The 27,224-nt window shown below is 39.0% G+C and overlaps 1 protein-coding gene across 5 annotated transcripts in view; it reads right to left on the reverse strand.

Annotated features, from left to right (window-relative positions):
- Nucleotides 1-27,224, reverse strand: part of LOC105186684 (guanylate cyclase 32E) — an 80,809-nt gene that overhangs the window by 38,305 nt on the left and 15,280 nt on the right. Inside the window, exons 1-2 of one of the 5 annotated variants that reach the window (XM_025305180.1) lie at nucleotides 25,710-26,045; nucleotides 1,309-1,480 (exon numbers count right to left, since the gene is read on the reverse strand). The exons of 1 other annotated variant lie outside the window; for it this stretch is intronic. The gene's annotated coding sequence lies outside the window, so the exon portion shown is untranslated. Of the gene's footprint in view, nucleotides 1-1,303; nucleotides 1,481-1,573; nucleotides 2,089-25,709; nucleotides 26,046-27,224 lie in introns of those variants that run through there. 3 more of the 5 variants (XM_019842990.2, XM_019842989.2, XM_011147061.3) reach the window with 3 other exon arrangements.

The following is a 27,224-nucleotide window of genomic DNA, read 5'->3' on the forward strand; positions in this document are numbered from 1 at the left end:
AGCGATAGATATGAGTATATTGAACTTTGAACCCTGAATCTTGAACCGCTAGACACAATAGCCATCATATAGTTGTAGATTAGGTCATTCTAAACAAAAAAATTCTTTACCATTTTGCAAATAAGTTTTTCTTTATAAATTTTCAAGTTATTCTATGTTCTATGTGATCATTTTCGATTATTAATAACTCAATAACTTAATAACTAATATCACTCATAACTTATAACTTATATATATACAGGGTGTCTGGGATCTCTGGGAGAAGAAAAATTGTAAAGATTAATCGAATCAAACTGAAAAGAAAAGTCATGTACCATTTTGCAAAAATCGCAATAGTTATTGAGTTATAAATGATTGAAAATGATCACATTTAAAGGCTCTTTTAATAGATAACTTAATAACTATTGCCAATTTTGCAAAATGATACTTGACTTTTCTTCTCAGTTTGATCTGATTAATCTTCACATTCATTTTTCTTTTCCAAAAGATCCCGGGCACTCTGTATATAATCTAGATATGTAGAAATCTTGCTATTCGATTCGCCTGTATATTTCACAAAAATGTATTCATTATTATTCACTCGGGATAATATTCCTCACTATTCAGAGCCATCTTTTCATTATTATTCGTTCAAACAAACTTTTTTGCATCTATATCTTAAAGCTATTATTCATCTAAATATATTTTGCAAGTTTCTGAATCTATTTTCTTGCGCAACGCTTCGCACACAGTAAACCGAAATCTTTCCATCCAGTCTCTCTCCTTCTCGCAAAAAACGAGACAACGGCACTTTCGCGAGTTTTAAAAAACGTATATACGTCCGCGGCCTCGATTGGCCGCGCACGTCTTCGGGTGACAAACTGTGGATCTGTCGTCGCTTAATCTTGCGGCTCGGCGACTTTTGACAGTCAATTCTCGTCCCGTCAAAACGTAGCGCCGGCCGCGCTCGCACGCCCAATTGCAATGCAATCGGCGAATTAACGAGCGCGCGCGACACGGCCGCTGAATTAATGCGGTTAACGGAGCGCGGTACCACGTTTCTCTTTTTTTCTTTTTTCAGCTTCATGTCGGCACACCACCAGATTTCAGGTGCGACACATCCGGAAGATTTACTCGGCCGCGTTATTTACGGCAATTGCGCGCTTTTATCGGCTTAAAGAGAACGGCATAACGGATAACATTTTTACGCCGGATAAACGTCCGCGCTTTCATTCCGGCCGAAAGTCGAAAGTGATACAATAACGCTCACAACAAGACGCTCGACTCGACGCAGGGGGGCAGGGGGAGACGCAATTTAACGTACTTCACCTTTGGCAGCAGATCCACCGAAAACCGAATCAGCGAAAACTTGTCGCACGTGCGTGTGTGTCGGTGAGAATTCCGGCGCCGGAGCTCCGCGAAATGGAATTTTTCACTGTTTCTTTTATCCTCAGCAATCCCACTCGAGACTGATGTTACCGGTATCTAATGCTCGAGAGAACTGGATTCCAAATATTAGTAACGAACACACACGCACACGCACACACACACACACACACACATATATACACAGCGCGTATATACATATACACACCTGTTTGGCAGGCAACGTCGGGATCGTTTTGCATCTGGATTCGCGTCACTCTAGCGGCGTGCGTGAACGCCCGGTAACACGTTTATCTAATGAAAGTGGGTATCTATTTCGACCGGACGCGAGCGAGCAGCGAACGAGCAAAACGAACGTGCGCGCGTTCACAATAGAACGACCGGGCGCGTTCGCTTGTTTACACACCGAAAGTCACGGGAGCTCGAGGGTTAAGCCGACAGAACAGAGAAACTTGCCCGCGGGGTGACGCGGCAGAATTTTTACTCCGATTTACATTTTGTTGCGAAAGCGGAGGAGCGCGCAACGCAATGCAACGAGTTGTTAGCGATCGCGCGGCCGGGCTTCCCCCGGGCCGACGTTTTGACAGCGTGCCCGTCGGCGTGCAAAACTCGTGACGCTAATTACGGTTGACTAATCCGGTCCGCGTTTTTTTGCTCTAACTGACGGCTCTGCGTTACGTCGTGCGCGGCAGACGGAGGGACGGAGAGATAGCGAGTGAGTGAGTGAGAGAGAGAGAGAGAGAGAGAGAGAGAGAGAGAGAGAGAGAGAGAGTGCGTGAGTGAGACGGAAGGGGGGGGGAGGGAACGGTTCGCGGGCGTAATTGATCGCGTTTTACGCGGATCGCTCGTTTCGGACCTGTCGTTTCGTGATTTACGACCGCAGCTTTTGCTGCCAGTTGGAAAATTTACGGACTTTTTCTTTTTGTAAAGCGACTCGGCCTGACAAACTACAGACATCGAGGAAAGCTTCGCGTTAAAGCGGACGGCGGAGATCCTCTCGCGATAGCTTTCAGAAATTGATGAAAGTGCGCGCGCGCGAGATTTAAGTTTAGCTTGAAAGCCGGCGGAAACGCGGAATATCGTGCAAACGTTTTTTCAGAGCGCTTGACACACTTTAACTAGCTAACTGGTGGACCCGAAATCAACGTTTTGTGCCAAAACTTCTGTGAGAACGAATTTCGTATTTCACATGGAGGCTTGTCTGTAAGGGTACTTTTTTTGAGTCATTAGTGGTAAATCTATGTTCGAAATTTCCAAATTTAAAATTTGGCAGCTTTGAGTGACTAATTTTGATATTCCATTATACAGGGTATCCCATTTTAAATGCCCCAGGCAAATATTTCGAATTTGAAATTATATTTCGAATTTGATGATTTTGAAATTTTCAAAAATCGATAAGTTAACAAAAGTCAGAGCACTATTGTAACAATATATTCTTGAGATAAAATAGAATAAAAAGGCCTAGTATTATTTTTTCTTCTGATAAGTAGTTAGTGAGATATCGTAAGTTAAATATTGAAAAAGTTACAAAGTCTTCCTTAAATATCTAAAAAAATATTAAGTAAATAAAAAATATTTCAGACAAAAGTTGTTTAAATTAATTGGTAGAAAAAGATGATATAATAAAAAATTGGGGTTTCTATTTAAGAAAAGTAATGATCAGTTAATATCTCGAAAGTGGCACCAACTTGTAAATAAAATGATATAGTTTTTTTATGTCCCTCTTGAAACCATATAACTTTTGTCTGAAACATTTTTCCATATCTTCCATATTTTTCGAGATATCTGCCTAGGGCATTTAAAATGGGATATCCTGTAGATGCGTGTCAAATTTGGTACGCTTTTTCGTTTTGCTGATAACGAATTGGTTTGAAACATTCAAACTTTGTTGTTTCATTTTGAGTATGCACTCAAGACTGATGTAATATCTATTGAATCGTTCATTGTGGATCAAATTTTTTCTCAACTCAATTTTGAATATTTTTGTATTTTTTGATATATATATATATACAAACATAATATACAAACAAAATTTCTACTGAAAAATAAGGGCTGGACCCTTCATAAAAATGCGGTTGAGATTTTACATTTCCGTTATCAGATTTTCAAAATTCAAGATAGCGGCCACAAATATGAAAAATCGTGATAATTTCGGTGATTCGTAATCAGTAACCTTAAAAGCTAACCAAAGTACAATTTCAGCTAATCATATACAAATTTTATGATCCGCCATCTTGGAAACTAAATTTTAGAATCGGACCTCAGATTCGTAATCAGCGAGCTCAAAAACTAACCAGAGTACAATTTTAGCTAATATGTATATTCTATGATCCGCCATCTGGAATCCGCCATCTTGGAAAATGAATTTTAGAATGTAGATCTCAGATTCGTAATCAGCGACCTCGAAAACTAACCAGAGTACAATTTTAACTAATTTAATAAAAATTCTATGATCTGCCATTTTGGAAAATTAATTTTGTTTGGACCTCAGATTCATAATCAGCGATCCAAAAAACCTCCAAATTTTTATTTTGAGCAAAAAATTCATTCATAGCTCGTGGAAAATGATTTTTTTCTGTAAAAATGTGTATTTTTACACTTTGTTTATTTATAATAAATGGACAACTTATGCAAAACACTTTTCAACCTTTCATGTATGTTCCCATATCATATAAGAAGCTAAAAATCACAAAAAACCTGACAAGAATCCCTCAAATATGAAATATTTCATGAAAATATGAGAATAAATAGGTGGTAAGTACATATACTTATCACTATGCCTAAAAGGATTAAAACAGCTGATGAGGTACGAAAAATCATCGCTGACTTTATTGAATCAAAATCGTTAAGTCACAAAAAATAATGGAAATCATTTCGAACATTAAACTTGTACTTGACTCTTCGTAAGTAAACTTTGAATTTCATGAAGAAAGGCACCGAATTAATTTGCACACCTGATACATCCACCGCGCCATATTGGATCCGTTATTGGGAATTTCTTATATTTGACTCCGGATTTATAGTCAGCGACGCCAAAAAATAACATGGGTTGATGTGCTCATAATGCTCATATATGAGTCATTACCAATTGTGGCACCATTTTTCCTCACATATGAGTCATTACCAGTGAACTGATTAATCACACGCTTCTGTAAGCTGGAAGGAGCGATTGATCACTCTCACGGAAGTGAGAGTGATCAATCGCAAAGTTACACGTGTTCCGCGTAAAGGCAGTCACGATGCGGACAGCTCAATAGATCATATTTGTATTCATAAATAAAGAATATCGCACAAGAATCGTGTATATACAAAGCGGAGATCAAGATTACTCTACGACATTAGTAGCTCACTATTAATATCGTCTCGCTATTTCATCACTCGAAAATAATTACGCAACTCCTCGAGCCGAGTGCGCAGTTAATAAGCGGCTTTATTACGATCGAGGACTTGTATTAATCAAGCCGAGCGTGAGCCGCTCTTAAGTGAATCTTTAGAAGTCACAATGAATGTCGAGACAAGCGCGTCGAATCGTCAATTGCGCGTCTCTTCCGGAAGAATAATCAAGCACGATCTTCCATCTCCGCACATCTCTCGGCCCTCTCCTCCTCCTCTCTCGTTCCTCTTGCTTTACATCACACCGCGAAGGAAATCGTGAAAGGCGTATCGGGATCGAGGCCGCAAACGAGATAATATTAAGCGATTGCAAAAACGTATTTATTGCACCGCCGAACAATCGTCGGTCTCTCATTCGCTTCGCGCCGATTCGGCAAAAGCGGCGCGTCTCTCGGCCGAGCGGAGAGTTAATCTCCGCGGCTACGCGCCGATCTGCACGCTATGCTCACAATTTAAGATCGCGCTGTACGCGGTTAATGAACCGTTCATTAGGGCGCAAAACGAGCGAAACGAGCGAAACGGACGAGCGGTCAAGCGATTGTGAAAGTGTCCGCTGTGCGCACGGAGGAAAAAGACGGAAGAGACAAAGCGTGGAGATTACGATCTCTCATCGTAGCGAACGTAGCGGGATATCTCTCGTGTAATGAGAACGGCGATATTTTTCTTCTTTTTTTTTTTTTTTGCCAATAGGAAATATGGTGATTATGAGTCCTCGATTGGACTGATATAATAGATTTGATCTCACGGATGTAACAGGCGCTTCTAATTTACGTGTGTTAATCTTCTGTAACTCGATTCTTCTTCGCGAATATAAAAAAAAATTACTATTCAAAATAAACTACAAATTAAGCCAGTAAGAACTAACGCCGGTGAAAAAGCGCAAATAATAATAATAATAATAATAACGCCGATGGACAAGCATAATTCCAAAGTGTTTATTGAAATTATTATATACGTTTCGGTCCTATTTCTTGGACCCTCTTCAGTGTAAACAAATAAAATAATATAAAAAAATATACAAAATGTCGCAGTGAAAAACCATATCTTTGAAAAGAAATCGATCTGGCAAAGACTCAAACAGACAAGTGTAAAAATTACCTATAAATAACGAGGAATTATTTTTATTAAATTATTATTAAAAAGAAGTAAATAGATCACATCCAAAAAATTCTTACTAAAAAGTCACACTTCTCAGCAATTTCTCAAAAATTATTATGTTATATTACGAGTTCCCAGTTGGACTAATACGATAGATTCAACCTCACGAGTATTTTGTTTGTGAATATAATAAAAATTATTAGAGGAGAATGTGGTATTATGGCCCTCCATTCACATTTTGTACAATAATACTTTGGCCATAATCAATATTTCAAAGTTAGAACTAAGTGATTACATTTGTCACAGTGTTTAATTGATTATAGACTCAAATTTACGTAATGTTTATTAATTAGGATGTTATTTATAAAAATATGGCATAATAGGTCGGCGAGAAAATGAGATGGCAATGTGGCTTCCCACTGAAACTGACACAAAAGCTGATTTCGTTTAAAATAACACAAAGTGTTTAGTTACAAAATTATATGTTTATTCAAATTAAACTCTTACAAGGAACATCTGCAAAGTGTGTGTCTCGGATTTCGACGAAATTTGGCATATTTGTAGAATAGCCAGAAATAAAAGACTCCTATTTTTTTTATCGGCAATGGCGCAGATTTAAAGGGTGAAACTAATCCTCAAAATTTCATCTCCTTTATACTATCTCGATAACTATTACAGATAGAAAAAAACTTTTTAAACAAATCATACGATTCTTTATGAAAAATAAAATAGGCTTGGTTAAAATAAAAAATATAATTTTAATAATTAACAAAATTACTATATCAGGCTTAATTGATTAATTTATCAAATTATAATATATGGAGGAGAAAGTTAGCATTTTTCGTTCTGAGTCAATCCATATATAATGTTTTATATTTAAATTATATTGCAATTTTATAAGTAGAAGTGATATAAGCAAGGTGCTCGGTAACGTGCGTGAGCGCTTAATCGCTACATCGCTACGCAAATGACAAACATCTATTTATATCCTTTGAACGCATTTTAATTAATACAACAGTATAAATTAATTCAGAAACTATTAACACATAAACGCAGGCCGCCGTACATATTTTTTATTTGTAACATATATTCCACATCATATTATTTTTAAATGTGTTTAATATAACAGACGAGAAAGATATGCATGTGAATTTATATTGACACATTATACAGATTGGAATCGACTTATCGAATAATTACTTTGGTACAAAAACCTCAGAAAAGAGACAGCAGAAATTTATCAACACTCTTATGGGGCCACATTAGCAAAATGTCAGTCATGCTATTTCATTTAACTTTGCATAACTTGAAAAAATAATGAGGAAACATGTCTAATTAGGTGCTAAAATATACCTGCAGAAACATTTCGAAATGCTCGAAAGTAAAAATGCATTATAAAAAATGCTAACTATCGTGTATCGATATATTAGCGTCACTGCGCTAACAACGAACTATTAAACAAATGATTCCATAAATAATAACTGGAATTCGCTACCTAATAACGGAGAAATTGAGAGTGGCCATAATATCATTTTCTCCTCCTACTTATTTTTTTTCGATAAATATGATATCTCAATTGAGATATCACATGAAAAACAAGCAATAATATTTAATTGGGATATTATATGAGAAATCATATGAAAAAGTAAGTAATGATATTTCAATTGAAAAACTTGTATTTTTCTCAATTGAAATATCATTACTTATTTTTTTATACAATATCTCAATTGAGATATCGTATGAAATAATGAATTTATCACAAAACTGAAATTTTCCGTTCTTTAAAAAGTTCGGTAAAGTATTCAACTGGAAGTTCGGCTGCAACACAAGAAAAATTCCGTTAGGAAGTTTTTGTTGTCTCAGAAATATATCAGGCCATCTGAACTGAATATTAATGTTGTCAAGAGTACAAATTTCGTTATTCGCATGGATAAACAGAGCGTCCTATGTATGTGTAAGTGGAGGGGGTAAATGCTTGCGCGGCGGATTGAAAATCGCATCATTGGCAGCGTTACTCAATTTCTTCCAACGAATCTCTTCGGCAACTGAGATTTCATTTTTCTCTTTACATATACGATATAATTTCACCCCTTTTGCGGGAGTAGCCGAATACTTCGCTGCAATAACTATATTTTCCAGACCAAAAATTTTAGTTCCTTCGATTCGAAAATAGCTGTTTATTTATCTATTTATGCACGGGGTAAATTCCTTTTTTCCATCAAAATAAAGTAAAAAAAGGATCGATATCGGTTTACAATTACAGGTAGATCTTAAGACCTTAAGATTTTTACACTTAACAATGATTGAACATTTCATAACAAGATTTTGAAGAAACAGTACGTGATCAAGTTCTCAAATAATATATAGATAAACAACGCAACAGTCTGCTTAAAAATTGTAATTGAGGAAGAAAAGTAGTCGCACATACTCAAATTTCTACATGCGAAATCGCATATTCTAATAACGGGGTTCACATGCGAGCGATACATAAGAGGCCGAAATAGCGGAGCATTATGAATTGGCCTTACATGTGCGTTACAATTTATTAGTGATAAGAGATTCGGACAATCGGTATTAGATGATATCAAGTTATAAAGAAAAATCGCAGTTATCGGTGCGAATAGTTCTTCGGCAGCGAAACAGAATTTTCTATTACTGCAACGGAAGTTCATGCGACAGAAAATTTCAAGTTGTCAATACAGAATATTTTACTGCGTGTGCATGAAGCGCGTTCATGTGCAGTAAAGTCACGTGGCATTACAAGAGGTTAAACAAGCTCAGACGAGCTGATTCGCGAAGTGAAGGTATATGCGAGACAAGCACGATATTCAAATCGCTTCCGTTCGGTCTAAATCACTCTTTCATTATCGCCACGTCATAGAATTGTAAATAAACATCCTTCCTGCCGCGAGGCTTATCAGAAATGCGCGTTGCAAACGAATGAAGCTCGAGGCGGTTCCATCTGCGGTCATCGGCAAATTTCGATTTCGCCAGACGAATGGTCTTTCTCACACGCGCATGCGCGTTTCGACCTTCCGCGCGAGGCGAAGCGTGAAGTATCACGTGAGCTCGTCGCTCACCGGAAACCACGACAGCTCCCTCGACGCTTCGTCGGGAATACGTCGGTCGTGAATGAGTATCCCTTTTATCGCCGCGGCCTTACCTTTCGGACGCCTTTTATCTCACGTTTTGCCGTTAATTGCCGAAGACCGCCAGAAAAGACGTCTTTGCGATTTGCAATCGGCCACGCCAGCGGCGGAAAGGCACAAAACCGAAGCCGAAGCCGGTCGAAGCCGGAGAAAGTAATACGACGCGCACTGCACTGCATTTTATTATTTACCATTAAGTGTTTCGGTTAATTTCCGCTGTTCGCTTTTAAATGGCTCCAGCTGCAAATGTAGCGAACTGTTACAGCTGGAACTCATGCTATATCAAAGATTAGATGTTTTTCGATAGAATTCAGTCCATCAAGGTTTACTTCTGCAAGCAGTGATATTATTTTTAACCCTTTAACGCCCGACTTTTTTATAAGTGTTTTAAGAATGAAATTTGAGATTTTTGAACTGAGACTATAAGTAATGATGACCAAAAAAAATATCAGAATTTTATATCTACGAAAAACTACCTTTCTAATGTAAAGTAATGTAAAGTAAAATGTAAAGTAATAGTCTACTTCTGAACGAATAAATTTGTATTTTGTTTTGTAAATATAACGATAAAAATGATAAATATCGACACACTCAGAGATGGTTATCCAGATGGAAAAACCGTGAAACAATTACATGGAAAATCAGCATCAATCGTTTGCTTCTGAATGAATGAGTACATGAAGTTTCTGCTTTTCGTTTGTTAGTTTCGTTAGTTTGGTTTTTCTTATCGTTCGTTTTTTGTTTATTGATAAATATGACTTGGATCCTAAAAGCATACGAAATGCTATACGAAATGAGCAACCTATACAGAGAAAAATAAAGGGTAATCTATACGACATAACTCTGATAGTCAGCTTGACACTTTTGAACTGAAACTTTACTATATTTGTGAGTGAAGTTTATCATTCAAAGCGTCAAGCTTACTATTTCAGAAGAATATCTTATAGATCACCATTTAGATAGTCAATCGTTCCTTTATTTTTCGCCGCATAAAAAACTGTAGGTCACCAGGTTTCACGATAAAAATAGGTTGATTTCTTGATTTTCGTGTCACCATATTGGATTCGCCATTTTGAATTTCTGTATTCTTTTAATTTCACATTTTGCATCTGAGAAAGCTTCCAAATGTAGAAAATTATAACAAATACCAATCTATTCATTTATAGTGCTCTTCTAGATGTCAGTAACAATGCTAACTATGCCTTCGACGATTCAAAAATGGTGATTTTGATATGAAAGACAAGGAACGTCCAGATCAGCCAAAATAGTTTGAAGACGCCGAACTGCAAGCATTATTGGACCAAAATCAATCTCAAACAGTCAAGGAATTGGCTAAGGCGCTAAATGTTGCCGTTTCGGCAGTTTCTGCGACCGTTTACATGCAATGGAAAAAATTCAAAAGGAAGGAAAATCGGCACCACATGAACTGACCGAAGCGGACATATTGAACTGTGTATCCATCGTCACTGCTCTGATTGCCAGGCAGAGAAAAGAGTTTTTTGCATCAGATTGTCACTAGTGATGAAAAGTGGATCCATTATGACAATCCTAAACGCGAGAATCATGGGTAGACCCAAATAAACTATTCACATCGGTGCCAAAACGTAATATTCAATGGTCATAAAACATTGCTCTGCATTTGGTGGGATCAAGAAAGTATTGCATATTATGAACTCTTAAAACCGAATGAAACTGTTACGGCTGGCCAATACCGACAACAATACAGCTTGAAGCTAGCGTTGGATCAAAAACGACCACAAATCGCTCACAACAAAAGAAAAGCGATTCTGTTGCACGACAATGTCCGGCCATATGTTGCAAAAGTCGTCAAGGAAACGCTGATAGAGCTCGAATGGGAGGTTCTTCCGCATGCCGCGTATTCTTCAGACCTAGACCCATCTGATTACCACTTGTTCCGTTCAATGCAGCATGGCCTTCAAGACACACGCTTTTGAAATTAGAAGTCCGAAAGTGGGTGGATGAATGGATTATTTCAAAATCTGAATGCCGTTCTATCGCCGCGGAATTCATCTCTTATCAGAAAAATGGGAGAAAGTAATACAAAACGGTAGAAAACATTTTGATTGATTAACCCTTACTGTACACACCTCTGAATAATTTAGTATGATATACAGGGAAACCCCAATTATTAAAACTGCTACCACGCTTATTCTATTGGATATTCCGATTCGAAAAAAATTGAGGATATTCTTGAAACCTTCTAAAATAAGAAACTTTTTTGAATAATTTTAATACGAACATAATGAAAAAAATCCGTAAAGGAAAAGAACGCGAAAAATGATATTTTTTACAAAAAAAAAAATCATATCTCATATAATTTTTGGTATTTTTAAATAATTCCTTCGGGATTGTATTCTTCAAATACTATCTTTTCAAGAAAAAATTGGTTCAGATGCGTGTGCTTAGAAAAAGGCATTTTTTTGACGGAGCAGGGAATTTTTTGAAAAAATCGAACTCTAAGAAATTTCAGATATTCATGCAGACTATTATTAATATAAAAAAATATTTTTGACGTTTAACATGTTTGTGGGACCCACTGGACTCCAGGTGTGCAGTAAGGGTTAATCAATTTGTAACTGGAATAAATGTGTTTATCAAGCAAAAAGCAGCGGAAATTAACCGAAACACCTAATATTTCCCGCCGAGCCGGCAGCGCAGCCGCGGCCGAGCTCTCGCGAGCGTTTCGCGATTCCGCCACGAATTCGCCACGGGCAGTCGCGGCCACGCACAGCTCTTACGCATCCGCTCTATTATATATGTGAAACGCGTCGCTGCACACGCTGTACGCTGTCGACTACGATATATTTAGAACTTTTCCAAAAGGAAACGCGGCCGGGAGCGACAGGTGTGGAAAATGGCCGGCGGCGAATATCCCCCGCTAAGGTGATAATAACAATAATAACAATCACGCAACGAGATCGCCAGCACGTATCGCGATGGCGGTGATTAGCTCGCGGCTAATTCTTCATTCATCGGCGTTTCCCGTATCGTTCCGGGCTCGTCGATTACGCGAACAATGGCGACGACTCCCCCACAGCGCACAGTGGGCCAGAATTCCAGAAGTGTAAAAAAAATACATTTTTCGACTGTTTCTGGATTTAAATAAATACATGTTTATTTGGTAATATTAATGTCAAACTGATGAAATGTAAAATGATTTTTCTCTCAAACATATATTAAGACCGCAAGATATTCACAAAATTGACGTCTTTTACAAATGCCATCAATTGTCATATTTAACTGATACAAATGATATTTTTATCGAATAAAACAAGCTATAAAATAGACATGAATAATAATCGTTATTATATAAAGAAATTCTATGACTCTTCCTCTTTCTAATAGTATATAATAAATTATAAAAAAATAATTTTATTACCATATAATAACGCATCAAAACTTAGTTCGCTTGCACGAAAATATCAATGCTATCTTTCAGAGCATATCGATTTTTGAAAACGTACTCGTCGTGACTCGTCGATTGGACTTAATCGGTTTTGTAACTGATGCTTCGTATTTTAATATCCAGAAAAGATCGTCTGCTTTTATCTGCTTTTACGACAGCTAGAACAAAATAATTATCGCAATGTTGATAGACACGCAATTCCCAAAAAATCAAAATATTGAAATTTGAAAACTAGGATTATTTATCGACAAGTCATAATATTAAGTACGAATATTGAAACAAATTATCGATACGTACACACATATATATATATATGTATGTATGTATATATAATGAAAACAGAGTTTTTTTAAATACTTCGAATACGACTTATACTAACGACTGGTAGTACAAGAATTATGACAATTTCTTTAAGCCATGTAAAATTCTTATCCTTAACTGTATTATATTTCTTTGAGAAGATTATTAACGCTCATTATATTCAAAAGCAAACTTGCAAGCATAATTGAAAATTTTCTTTTGACATTGTTTTCTGTATCATTCACCTGCATCTTGTCTTTTGGATAATTAAACAAAAATTCTTGATCGCATAACATGTTTGACATCTTTTATAATATAATCTATTGAACCGGTTAGTGCAGATGTCCATAAAATATTTTGTGAGCCAAAATTCCTACATGCTTAACTCTAGATAGCGATAGCAGTTCTGATAGCAATTAATATCAAATGCCAAAAAAATGTTAAATATATTATGAAAAAATGTTAAATATATTATTACTAGATATAGTTATGTAATAAAATACACATATACATACATAATTAAAAAGATTATAAAATATAATAAATGAATTAATAATTAAATGTTTATTTAATTCTATAATCATAATAAAATTAACGATATTCAATGTTTACATGATATTAATGACACATATTTGTTTAAATCCGGAAACAGTCGAAAAATATATTTTTTGACACTTTTCTGGAATTCTGGCCCACTGTGCAGCGCAGCGAAACAATTACGCGCAAGAAAAAAAAGAGAACGGCGAGGAAAAGCTGAAACAAAGCGCAGGCAGTCGTAAGACAAACACAGAGGTGGGGAATTACGCGCAATGGAGAAGAAATCGCAGAGGAATATAAATTCTATACGCCTCGTTATATATAGACATTGCGCATCGCGATACCGATTTGCATTTAAGGTGCACTTACATCGGTATGCGGTACGCGCGCTTATGCGGCGGAAATTTATGAGGCCTCGGAAAAGTACGCCGGGGACAGGGGGAGAGAGAGGGAGAGGGATAGAATAACAAAGAGAAAAACGAGAAGACAATTTACGCGCGCGAGCGTGACCTCTATCCGCGGGGCGCGCGCTAGCTTTTATCGCGTTGCATCGGATGAAATCTGATGAATCACATCGAGAGGACTCCGACGCTCCCGTTTTCCTTCCGTCGTCCTTCCCTCATCGCGGCGCGATCGCGCTTTACGGCGCGCGGCGGCAAATGTTATTTCGCGAAATGAGACGCGCGTATTTCCTCGTCGGATGCCTCCTTCATCCGTCCGTCTGTAAGGTCTATTTTTTTACAGATATCTCTGGCCGCTAGACGTCCCGTAAGGTCGCCGTCGGCTATCACCGTGTCGGCGCACATCCGTCGTCCACGGCGCATCGGTGCGTCTCGTCGTCGCGGAAACGCGGCCGCAAATCGCGGCGTCTTGCGAAACAGAAGCCTCGAGGAAGCGGCGACGCGCGCCGAATAATGACGGCGGGGACGCGCCAACCCGGCAAAAGGACGAGCCAGTCGATTTCTAGGACACCCGCGATCGCGCGACCGCGGATCATCGCGGCGCGCGCGCGCGCGCGCGCGGCTAATTGCTGCAGGAAACGAGCGATCGAGAAATTCCGACGAGCCGCGGCGAGAGCGTGACTCATCGCGGCGCGGTGTCGTGACTATTGGCTTTCGAGAAAGGTGATCTCTCGAATCTGTGTCACGTGTTGGCTGTTACATAGGGAATTTTAGGCACGCTTCACCTCGTCGCGCGTTGCGTCAACAACGCGCTGCCGCGCGACCCCCGGGCTATCGCGATCCTCCAATTTCTAGCCGGTGGTCGAGATTTTCTAATTGCTGCCGTCTCACACGGTGATAGCCGTGTGTGCAAATTAATACAGTTGTCGCAATATGGGCGTCGCTCTCCAGCGCTGAGTCGCCGAGCGGGGAGCTAAAGATTAGCGGACAGATAGAGAGAGAAAGCGAGAGAGAGAGAGAGAGAGAGAGAGAGAGAGAGAGAGAGAGAGAGAGAGAGAGAGAGAGAGAGTGAGGGAGAAAAGGGGGGAAGAGAGGGAATCTGGAAGAGAGAGGGAGAGAGGATAACTTACGTTGTGATCTCGCAATCACGTTACGAACACGTAATCGAATCGTTTGCGGTCGGAAGTGCACGTGCAAGCGCGCGAGTGACTTGCTGCAATAGGAAGTGTGTGTATGTGTGTGTGTGTGCGTGCGTCTTATCTATTTACGTCGCGCAACAGTTATCGCATATACAAGGTAGCGTGCGGCTTGATATGCATAACCGGTATGCGGCGGTTATTGTCTGTAAATAGTAATGCCATTGTAACGAAGCGTGAAATAGAGGCTACGCGCGTATCGGCGATTTATCATCGCGCGTATTCGCGAGATTGCGATCGCCGGCGAAGCGGAGACGGTTTTCATCGATTAATCGAAAGAACCGATAGTTTGTTTTCAATTAATCGATGTTTCCAGATGATTTTATTTTTACTCAATTGCTCGGTGTTTCATGATTTTTTCTCAACATCGGCAACCGATTTTTATTTTTTTTAAATAGAGGATTTTTGTAATATCGTCCTTCAGATATACGGTGAACAGAATTTATGAACGTTTAGTTCGGATCTACAATAGGTATAGTAAGCTTTAAGTCTTAAGAAATTGGCCAACCACAGTCAATTATTCTTGTGAAAGTAGGTTGGGATTGGTTAATTTCTTCAAGTTTAAAGTTTACTTTGTAAGTTTAAAGTTTACAGTGTAAGAAATGATGTATTAAATTTAATACATTTACATATTTCATGTGTCTCAAATCATCCACTCTCGTTGATGTGTTAATTTAATATACAGCAGATATGTTAAAAAGTAACACGCATAATATGTAAAGAATTAACACAAAAATTTAACATTTGAATGCCGTCAAGAATCACAGTTTGTGTTAAATTGACATACAATGAATGTTACTTCAACATTGGGGAAAAGTAATAATCTATGATTTGATGAAATGAAAATGTTAGATTGACATAATCTATGTGTTAAAAACCCAATCTTTATATTAATTTAACACATGATAACTGTTATAATGAGGAAAGTAACACATTTTGGGCGTTGACTTTAACATATAAAATGTCATAGCAAGAATTCATGCATTTACATAAAAGTTGTTATCTCAACACTTGGAAATGTTATTTTAACACAAGAAAGTCTAAATAACACAACAACGATATGTTAAATTAACAAACGACTGTGTAAAAAATTTATCTTTATACAAAACTTTCTACACACTTTCTACAACTTTCTACAAAAAATTTTAACAAAAGTACGAAACGTTTTTAACTGTGTACATCTATTGTACTGTCATGGACAATAGGGTTGTCTGGTTTTTATTGATAAGTTTTGGAACGTTGCCAAATGGCTCAATAAGAGCACTTATCTTCCCAAAATTAGTTTTCTTATCACATGGAAAATACATCAAATGAGATGCTGAGTTAAAGGCCTCGCACACTGACGCCATTAGCGACGAACAATAAGTGATCTCTCAATAAGTATCTCTCTCTCTCTTTCTCTCTCTACCGAGAGTTCTATTTTAAAGAAGAAACGAAAGCTCTTTCTTCTTAAAACAGAACTTTTATTAGATATCGCTCATAGCACGTCGCTAGTTGCGTCCAATGTGCAAGATCCTTTACGAGGGTTTCTAGTAATACTGAGAATATTGCAGGTGTCGTTCTGTCCTTGTTTAACATTTAGTGAAAAATAAGGATTGAATAACGCCACCTGCAACATCCGTTGCGAATTTAAGAACGCATGCAACATGTAAGCAAGGAGAGCATCCCTAGCAGTGATGTTTCCGAACGCATCCCTAGCAGTGTTTAATCTGGTGCTAAGCAATTTAAATGTTTACCTTGCAAATTTAATCGATTAATCGATAAATCGATTTTTCTTTTAGAAAATAATCGATGTCATTTCAATTATGACAATATGTTATTATGGTTAAAGAGCTTTTTATCCGGCATAACTCAAACTGTAAGGGTTGGGTATAGTTTATCTAGAGAGATCTCGGTTCTCTCGGTATTACCTCAGGGTTCCCATTTGGGTCCTCTCCTATTTGTTCTATTCATTAACGATAACAATATGTTTGAAAATAGTAACTTCCTGCTTTATGCCGACGATCTGAAAATCTTTCGTCGGGTGGATAATGTTCGAGATGCCGATCTTTTGCAGTGGGACTTGCTGAAGCTTATGGATTGGTGCAGCGTCAATAAACTATATTTTAATATTTCTAAGTGCCACGTTATTCGTTTCAATCGCGGAACCAACAGGAATTCTTTTAGTTATAATTTAGACGGCAAGCAATTGACTAGTGTTGATCGTGTTCGTGACTTGGGCATAATTTTTACTTCCAACTTATCGTTTGACCAACACATTAAATTTGCTGTTGGCAATACCTTCAGAACACTCGGTTTTATCAACAGGACTTCCAAGTATTTTAAAAACATGACAACCATTAGAGTTCTTTATGTCACGCTAGTTCGCCCGCACCTTGAGTATGGATCGGTATTGTGGTCACCTTATTAGAAGAATCATTGTCTTCTAATTGAAAGTCTTCTAATTGAATTCAGCACCGGTTTTTTCGCCTTGCCAGGTCCTTTGCGAATGATCCTGTGCATTTCGCGGATCACGATTATGTGCCTGAGCTTTTGCATCATAATTTATTGTCACTAGAATCTAGACGTGCAATACTTGATCTAACATTTTTATTTAAAGTTCTACACAATCATATTAATTGCTCTGCCATCCTCGTCGCATGTAAACTTTATATACCAGCTAGGTCGATTCGATCGTGAGACGTGTTCCACATTGAAAGGCATCGCACGAATTATAGTAAATTCAGCTGCATAAATAGAATGTTAATGATAGCCAAGAGATATTCCACCCGCATTGACTTCTTCGATAACTCATTGAATGCTTTCAGGAGCAATCTTCGCCGCATTTTGCTTCCTCATGTGCACTGAACGTCGCAATTTTCAATAATTTTGTATATATTGTTTTGGTTATTGTCATATGTAATTTTAGTACTTTTCATTATATGTAAGTTTGATTGATCTTCGTTATATTAGGCATCTTAATTTTATGTATACCACAGAATGTTTACCCGTAGATCGTAAAATAAATAAATAAATAAATAAATAGTTTTTGTCAATTGATATTTTAAACATCGATGTATTTTCGAACATCGCCCATCCCTAAGGCGAAGTGATGGCCGGGCTGCACGCCTGTCTAAAGTGGAACTGTCGATACCCGGCGTGCGCCTAACGCGCAGTTGCTCCGCAATAATGAAATTTATCGCGGAAAGCAGGAAGAGTAATTTGAAAACGGGTACACGCGAGAAAATATTCCGCAGCAACAACTCGAAACTCGAAACCGTTTACACGAGCCTCGGCTGCGAGTAGCAGGAAATTCTCTTTCGCGCCCCGAAGAACCATCTGCCTTCAACAAATGCCTTCGATAGAAGGAAGTAAAGTTTTCCGTTCTGGAAAATATAGTTACCGCGGCGGAGTATTCGACTACTCTCGCGAAAAGCGCGGAAATGTATCGTACGTGTAAAGAGAGAAATGGAATATCAATTGTTGCGATCGGAGAGATTCGTTTGAGGAAGCTGAACGACGCTGCCGATGATGTGATTTTCTCAATCCGGCCGCGCAAGCGTTTTCCCCCTCTACTTGCGCATATAGGACATTCTGTTTACACGCGGAAGATATCCTGCAGTGATAGCTTGGATTTTTCTGTTTACGAGGTGTCTCGTTGGGCTAATAAAACACCAGTAACCGCGAAAAATGATTCGCTAATGTGGGACAGCAAATGACTCCATTGTGGTAACAAATGATTTGTTACTTACGATTTGTTGCTCTAACCAACGCTTTTATAGCGGGAGCAAATTGTATTGTTACGTTGATCTAACAAATCAAAAGATTTTGATTTGTTGAATATGAGCAAAGCTTAGAAATTGTGTACGAGCGAATCAGTCGTATTAACTCTTCCTCATCGACGTATGATATTTAGCAAAAATGTAAAATATTTTATGAAACCACACATGCAATACTACACGAGCGTGTATCATAGTTACCAGATAATTCAAATACAGTTCCGTTACATTCAATTAAACATTGGCAGAGACGGATTAACAAAATAATAATTTTGTGCGTGTGTTTTTCAGGAATTCGGGGAGAGCGACGCATTATTACATTAATCTTTATTTTCAGCACAACACGTCATATAAAATTAATAACTGTTAGATAAAGTTAAGTAAGGTTAAGGAAGATATACATACAAAGGCTTGTACTGTAAATGCACTTTTATCAATAAAAGAGTCCGTGAAAGTGGTTCGTAGCTACTTAAAAAAGCCTATAAATCACTTTAAGAAATGCTTTTATGTATACAGGATGTTTTTTGGAAACGAAAAATTGTGAAAATTAATCAAATCAAACTGAGAAGAAAAGTCATGTACCATTTCCCAAAATTCGTAATAGTTATTAAATTATTAATGATTGAAAATTACCACATCTAGAGGCTCTTTTAACTGATAACTTGAAAATTTGTGTATTTATTTGCAAAACGGTAAAAGACTTTTTGTTCAGAATGACCTGATCTATAATTATATAACGGTTATTGTGTCTGGCGATAGATATGAATATATTGAACTTTGAACCTGAATCTTGAACCTGTCGCTAAGCACAATAGCCATCATATAAATGTAGATTAGGTCATTCTGAACAAAAAGGTCCTTTATCATTTTTTGTAAATAAGTATGCAAATTTCCAAGTTATCAATTAAAAGAACCTCTAAACGTGGTCATTTTACTTAATAACTTAATAACTTAATAATTTAATAACTATTGCGATTTTTGCAAAATGATATTTGATTTTTCTTCTCAGTTTGATCTGATTAATCTTCACAATTGTTCTTTTCCAAATGATCCCGGACATCCTGTATATAAGAGTTCAGAATATGAATCACAGAAGAGTCACGTACATATATGTTACATATATGTTACATATGTGTTACGCTATTACAACGTTGCTATTCTTTTTATTAGAAACTATATATCCAACAAATATATATGATTTGCATCTCCAGCGATATACATTTGTTAAAATTACAAATAATGGACAATGATTTGTTGCTGTAACTGTCTGACTTGTTCCCCGTACAATTATCGAGCAGTAAACGTTTATTTATTGTGACAACAAAAGTCTTTTTCTCAGTGCAGGAGCCTCGGCTGCGGTAGCAGAAAATTCTGTTTCGCAAGCCGAAGAACCATCGGCAACGAAAAATGCTTCCAATCGAACGAAGTAAAATTTTCCATCTGGAAAACATAGTTGCTGCGGCGGAGTATTCGGCTGCTCTCACAGAAAGCGTAGAACTGTATCGTACATGTAGAGAGAAACGAAATCTCAGTTGCCGCGACCGAAGAGATTGGTTTGAAGAAATTGATTGACGCTGCCAATGATGCGATTTTCAATCCGACCGCGCAAGCGTTTTCCCCCTCCACTTGCGCACACAGGGACGCTCTGTTTATCCGTGTGAAGAACGAAACTTGTATCCTTGACGACATTAATATTGATATTTCTGGTGACTGAATATATTTCTGGAACAACAGAAAGCTCCTGACGGAATTTCTTTTATATTGCAACCGAGTTTTCGGTTAACACGTTCATTGCCGTTCACGCGATATCGCGTGTTGCGGCCCCTCATCAAACGGCCGTTCACGCGATTGTTTTTTATTATGAGTGACAAACCAGGACCCTCGAAAAGACTCAGTTCAATGCCAGTTCAATCGTGCAAAAAAACGACTAAAAATAAATAGAAGAAAAAATAACTTTGGTCACCACACGAAATTCAAGTTTTCAGTTTGGCAATGAACGTGTTAATTCGGTCACTGAGGAGCGGAAGATTTTGGTCGTCGTAACTGAAATTCAGTTACACACCAACCGGGTAGTTTTCTGCGTGCAGAGTGCACTTCCCAGATTGGCGACGCGAGACTGATCGAGAAGCGCGAAGGCTCTGCGAAGATCGCTCAGCGCGGAGTTCGGCTTCGCCGGTCGACACACGCGCGCTAATTACAAAGGTGTCAGCGGAAAGTGTGAGCGCGAGACCTCTCGAATTACGCTCCCGGTCAAACTCGAAGCCAAGGAGGAACGACCGCATTGTGTTAAGCGCTGAATTCGCAACACGGCCATTAACATACGGAAGGTGCTTTAACGGTCGTGCCCGATTCTCGCCTACTTGCTCGGCAATTCGCGAGACGAGCCATGAATATTTCGTCACGTTGCAACCTTCCCGATAATTGGATCGCATTACGCGGCGCTCTCGCTCGCTCCTCTAGCTTCCTTTTCATCCGCGCGCGTGCGCGCGCGCGCGAGCGTTTAATTCGCGCGTGGTTTTCGCCCAATCTGGATTCCTCGCCGGCGGCGCAGGCCTCCGTAATCTTTCGCCGACGTGCTCTTCATGAGAATTCATCGCATCCCTCGCGGTCGCCGACACGAATACATTAGCCCGCCGATATAGATTCGGCACGTCTGAATCTCGAATTTGAATATCGTACTCTCAGGGTTAGCAGGTGGGCAGCACAGACCGAGGTGTGTACAGCTCGCCTACCTGCTTCGCTTAAATCTGCCGCGGAGATTTGTCGCTACCGCGAGACTTTCAGAAACGGCTGAACGCGCTTCGGTGATTGAGGAGAAAAGTCAAATACCGATTTGCAAAAATCGCAATAGTTGTTAAGTCGTTAACGAAAATTGAAAATGTCTAGACTACGTCTAGAGGCTCTTTTAATTGATGACTTGAAAATTTGCGTTGACTTATTTGCGAAATGATAAAGGACTTCCTTGTTCAGAATGATCTAAACTATGACATATGATAATTATATGACGGTTATTGTGTCTAGCGATAGATATGAGTATATTGAATTTTGAACCTGAGTCTTGAACCTGTCGTTAGGCACAATAGCCGTCATGTAATAGATTAGGTTATTCTGAACAAAAAAGTCCTTTATCATTTTTTGCAAAGTACGCACATTTTCAATTAAATTATCAATTAAAAGACGTCTTTGTCTAGACGTGATCATTTTTAATCATTGTTTAATAACTTAATAACTTAATAATTTAGTAACAATTACGATTTTTGCAAAATGACACTTGACTTTTCTTCTCAGTTTGATCTGATTAATCTACACAATTTTTCTTTTCCAAAAGATCCTGAACTAATCTACACAATTTTTCTTTTCCAAAAGATCCTGAACTTCCTGTATCTTCATTTCGTTTCTCCCTACATGTACGATACAGTTCTGCGCTTTCTGTGAGAGCAGCTGAATACTCCGCCATGGTAACTATGTTTTCCAGACGGAAAATTTTACTTCGTTCAGTTGAAAGCATTTGTTGATGCAAATGGTTCTTCGGCTAGAGAAACAGAATTTTCTGCTACCGCAGCCGAGGCTCATACACTGAGAAAAAGACTTTTGTTGTCACAACAAATAAACATTCGCTGTTCGATAACTGATACTGTTTGATTTACTGTTGTACGGGGAACAAATCAGACAGTTACAGCAACAAATCATTGTCCGTTATTTGTAATTTTAACAAATGTGTATCGCTGGAGATGCAAATCATATATGTTTGTCGGATGTATAGCTTCTAATAAAAAGTATAGCAACGTTGTGAGCGTAATACATACATGTACGTGACTCTTCTATGGTCCATATTCTGAATCTCTCATATACAGGGTGTTTGGAATCTTTTGGAAAAGAAAAATTGTGAAGATCAATCAGATCAAACTGAGAAGAAAAGTCAAATATCATTTTGCAAAAATTGTAATAGTTATTAAGTTATTAATAATCGAAAATGACACATCTAGAAGCTCCTTTAATTGATAACTTGAAAATGTCCGTACTTATTTGCAAAATAGTAAAGGACGTTTATGTTCAAAATGACCTAATCTACAATTACATGACGGCTATTGTGCCTAGCGACAGGTGCAAGATTCAAGGTTCGAAATTCAATATACTCATATCTATCGCTAGACACAATAACCGTTATATAATTATAGATCAGATTATTCTGAACAAAGAAGTCTTTTACAGTTTTGCAAATAAGTACGCAAAGTTTCAAGTTATTGACCTTTGATCGAAGCCCGATGATCGATTTTTCTTCGGGACTTCCTGCCAGACATGTCAATCGAGATCAAGCGAAGGATCGGAGGTTATCATTGGCGGTTAACGCGCGCGGAACTTCGTCGATAGTTCCAAACTTTACGAAGCACTTGAATGAACTTTGACACGTGTACAAAGTCCCAGTCCACGAATTCCCAATCTCCTTCTCTCGTTCGCCGTTCCACGAGTATCCGCTTACTATCGCGAATATCTTCGCGCGCGCGCGCGCGAGCGCCCATCGCGAATTTATTGGCTCGAATTTTCGCGTCGGCACGTGGCAACACTTCTGTCGAGAGTCATTCACAACCGACCGAGGAGCCCGAGTATCTCGTACCACTTATTCTCGCTACTGCTCTCGCAGCTTTCTATTGTTCCTCTTTTCACTCGTTTCCTCGCTTTCTTCCCATTTTCCAGGTCTCTCGTTTGTCCGACGTCACTCGCCGGCGTCGATCGCCAGTCGCACGACGCGAGCGCGGAGGGGAACGTTCGTCTATTTCTCGTTCCCATTCTCGCGTCTCGCCAAAGCGCGGCAATGACATTTCGCGACAGCTCGTTGCTCTTGACGCCTACGGACTATTTTAACGCTCTAGGCGAACTGTAAAATGTATCGCTGGCATTCCCCCCAGGAATCCGGAGGTGGACTGACGCGAATGGGTTGACTCGGGATAAATCGATAGGATCTCTTTTGTCCGCGAATAAATAATGATACGATTTTTTATTTGAGAGGTAATTAAACATGTAATAGTGTAATATACAGGGTGTCTGGGATTTTTGAAAACGAGAAACTGTAATGAACAAACTGAGAAGAGAAATCAAGTACCAACCTGCAAAAATTGTAATAGTTATTAAGTGATTAATGACCACTGAAAATGATCACATCTAGAGGCTCTTTTAATTGATAACTTGAAAATTTGCGTATTTATTTGCAAAATAGTACAGGACTTTTTTGTTCAGAATGACCTAATTACCAATTATGTGACGGCTATTGTGTCTAGCGACATGTTCAAGATTCAGGGTTCAAAGTTCAATAGACTCATATCTATCACTGGATTACTTTCTTCAATTGCAGGCATTTGTTGATGCAAATGGTTCTTCGGCTGGCGAAACAAAATTTTCTGCTACCGCAGCCGAGGCTCATACACTGAGAAAAAGACTTTTGTTGTCACAACAAATAAACATTTACTGTTTGATAATTGTACGTGGAACAAATCAGACAATTACAGCAACAAATCATTGTCCATTATTTGTAATTTTAACAAATGTATATCGCTGGAGATGCAAATCATATATGTTTGTTGGATATATAGTTTCTAATAAAAAGAATAGCAACGTCGTAATAGCTTAACACATATATGTACGTGACTCTTCTGTGATTCATATTCTGAACTCTTATATACAGGGTGTCCGGGATCATTTGGAAAAGAAAAATTGTGAAGATTAATCAGATCAAACTGAGAAGAAAAGTCAAATACCATTTTGCAAAAATCGCAATAGTTATTAAATTATTAAGTCTAAATATATCTAAAATATATCTAAATTATTAAGTTATTAGGTTATTAAGTAATGATTAAAAATGACCACATCTAGATGCTCTTTTAATTGATAACTTGGAAATTTGCATATTTATTTGCAAACAATAGAGTCAAGTTCAAGATTTAGGTTCAAACTTCAATATACTTATATCTATTGCTAGACACAATAGTATTCATATAATTGTGAATTAGATCAATCTGAACAAAAAAGTCTCTTACCATTTTGCAAATAAATACGCAAATTTTCAAGTTATCAATTAAAAGAGCATCTAAATGTGATCATTTTCAATCATTAATAACTTAATAACTATTGCGAATTTTGCGTACATGACTCTTCTCAGTTTGATCTGATTGGATCTTCACAATTTTTGGTTTCCAAAAGACACCCTGTATAGATAAAAACATTTCTTAAAGTAATTTATGAATTTTTTATGTAACTACGAATCACTTTTACAGACTTTCTTGTTGCTAAAAGTACGTTTACAATACGAGCCTTTGTATGTATATCCCTCTTAACCTTACTTAACCTTATCTAATAGGTTGTTAATTTTATATAATGTGTTACGCTAACAATAAAGATTGATGTAATAATGCGTTACTCTATTCCTCTTCTTGAATTCCTGCGAAACACTCACTTGGAATTGTTACTTTGTTAACCTTTTCTACCAATGTTTGATTGGACATAACCAAGTTGTATTTGAATTATCTGGTAATTATGACACGCGCTAGTATAACATTGCATGCGTGTTTTCATCAAGTCTTTTATGTACTTTGCTTAATATTATATATTGGTGAGGAAGTGGTAATACAACTGATTTGCTTCTACATGATTTCTAACCTTTGCTCATGTTCTGTATCGCCCACAAACGAAAAATTTATAATTTGTTAATTAGAGGCAAATTATAAATAACAAATCATTTGTTACCATAACGTTATTTCCTGCTCCACATTAACGAACCATTTATTGCGGTTACTGGTGTTTTTTATTAATCCAACAAAATTCTTTTTCTCAGTGTGCGCGGCTTAACGTGACTATGAATGCGAAAATTCACAGCAGACATTTTTTGCGATTGCATTTCAGCGGTGAAACAAGAAAGTTAATATTATCTTTACAGACTTGAAGAGGAAATTCGTTTAAAGCTTGTTCCAACAAAGCCCAAATCTCTCTCTCTCTCTCTCTCTCTTTCTCTCGTCTCGAGTATCCGATAGAAAGAGGTAAATAAAGATAAATAATAAGAAGTGTGTACAAACAATAGCTGGCACATAACTCACCTTGCCTTTCGTCGTATCCGTTTGAAAATAATCAGACCCGCGCACAGAAGCGAGCGCGGCGAAATTTCCGAGCTCGACGACGAGGAGACTGAGTTCCTTCACTGCGTTATTACTCGCGCCTCATCCTCGGAGATCGCTCTCCGTCTCATTTGCCTTCGTACTTTTAAAGACCGCGCGCGAGCAGGTGGTCGGAACGACGCCGAGGGACTCCACACAGGAAGCAGATTCGACTTCGAGTCTACCGGGAGTCTTCATATACGCAGGTCTTCGTTTAATTCAACTCAACACGCGATCGAAGAGGAAGAAGAAGAGGAGGAGGAGGAGGAAGAAGAAGAAGAAGAAGAAGAAGAAGAAGAAGAAGAAGAAGAAGAAGAAGAAGAAGAAGAAGAAGGAGAAACCGGCCGATACGAAAATTTGTCAAAGCGAAATTAAACGCACTCGTGTCGTACGAAGAGGAGGAGGAGGAGGAGGAGGCGGACGGTTAGTACGGAATGACGTGCGGGGACGATCGATTTGCAAAACTCGAGAGGTCGAATTTGCGATCGCGCGACGCGGGAACAACGACGAGGTCGACGACAGTGATCGGAGACGCGCGCGGCCAGACTGAGTCCGTTCGGTGGTCGGTCCTCTTTCCCTCGCGCCTCGTACGTCGCCGGTCGTCGCCGTCGTCGCCGTCGTCGTCGTCGTCGCCATCGTGGTCGTGGTCGTCGTCCCATTCACACTCCCGCGACTCCTCCGACGCTCCGAAATCGCTCCCAAGGCGCATGAGCGCGATCCACGAACAGGCGGTCTAGGAAGGGAGCCCCGCGGGAACATTGTTCCGTTTTGAGCCGTAAGCTACGGCGCTCTTTTTGCGGCAAAAGAGCCCGCGCGAGCTCGTGAACGGAATGAAATAGCTCGAGCGGAATGGTCCTGGCGAGCGTACCCGCGAACTTTTTCCTCGCCGCTGACGCGACGTGAGAGTATTTCGCGCGACGTCGGGGCGTAATTCTCTCCACAAAGGGGATTCCCTTCCGCTCTCCGCTGGGACACGGCTGAGCAATGCAAAGCTGGGCGGAGACTGCCGCAGGATTTTTCCGATGTACTCCGAATTTGCTGGAATCTCGCGAACTTCGCGGCCGTTCACCCCGCGCGATGCAGCACGACGATCTCGGCGGTCGCGCAGACGTGGCGTCGACGGATCTGTTGCTGAGAGAGAAGACAGTTGCGGCTGTGATAGCGGCCCGCCGCTTAATAATAAAACCGACCCGTCCCGTAAGAAACTTCCCCGCGAAGTCAGCTCATTTCCGCCGCGACCGGGAGCGTATATACGCCGGGGGACGAAGTCAGAAAACGGCGGAATTGTCGGGGAATAGAGGAAGAGTGAAGGGGAGGGGGAGTAACGCGACTGTGTCCCCCCGTAAGAAGCCAATCCTGTGAGAAAGCCACCCCTCGCGGAGCTACGAACGGTAACAGTGCCGCGCACTTCTACGAATGGCACCCTCTTCATATTTCGCGGCGGAGAGTCGGCGATAG

The sequence above is a fragment of the Harpegnathos saltator genome, unplaced genomic scaffold (assembly GCF_003227715.2).
Source record: "Harpegnathos saltator strain DR-91 unplaced genomic scaffold, Hsal_v8.6 scaffold677, whole genome shotgun sequence".
NCBI lineage: Eukaryota > Metazoa > Arthropoda > Insecta > Hymenoptera > Formicidae > Harpegnathos > Harpegnathos saltator.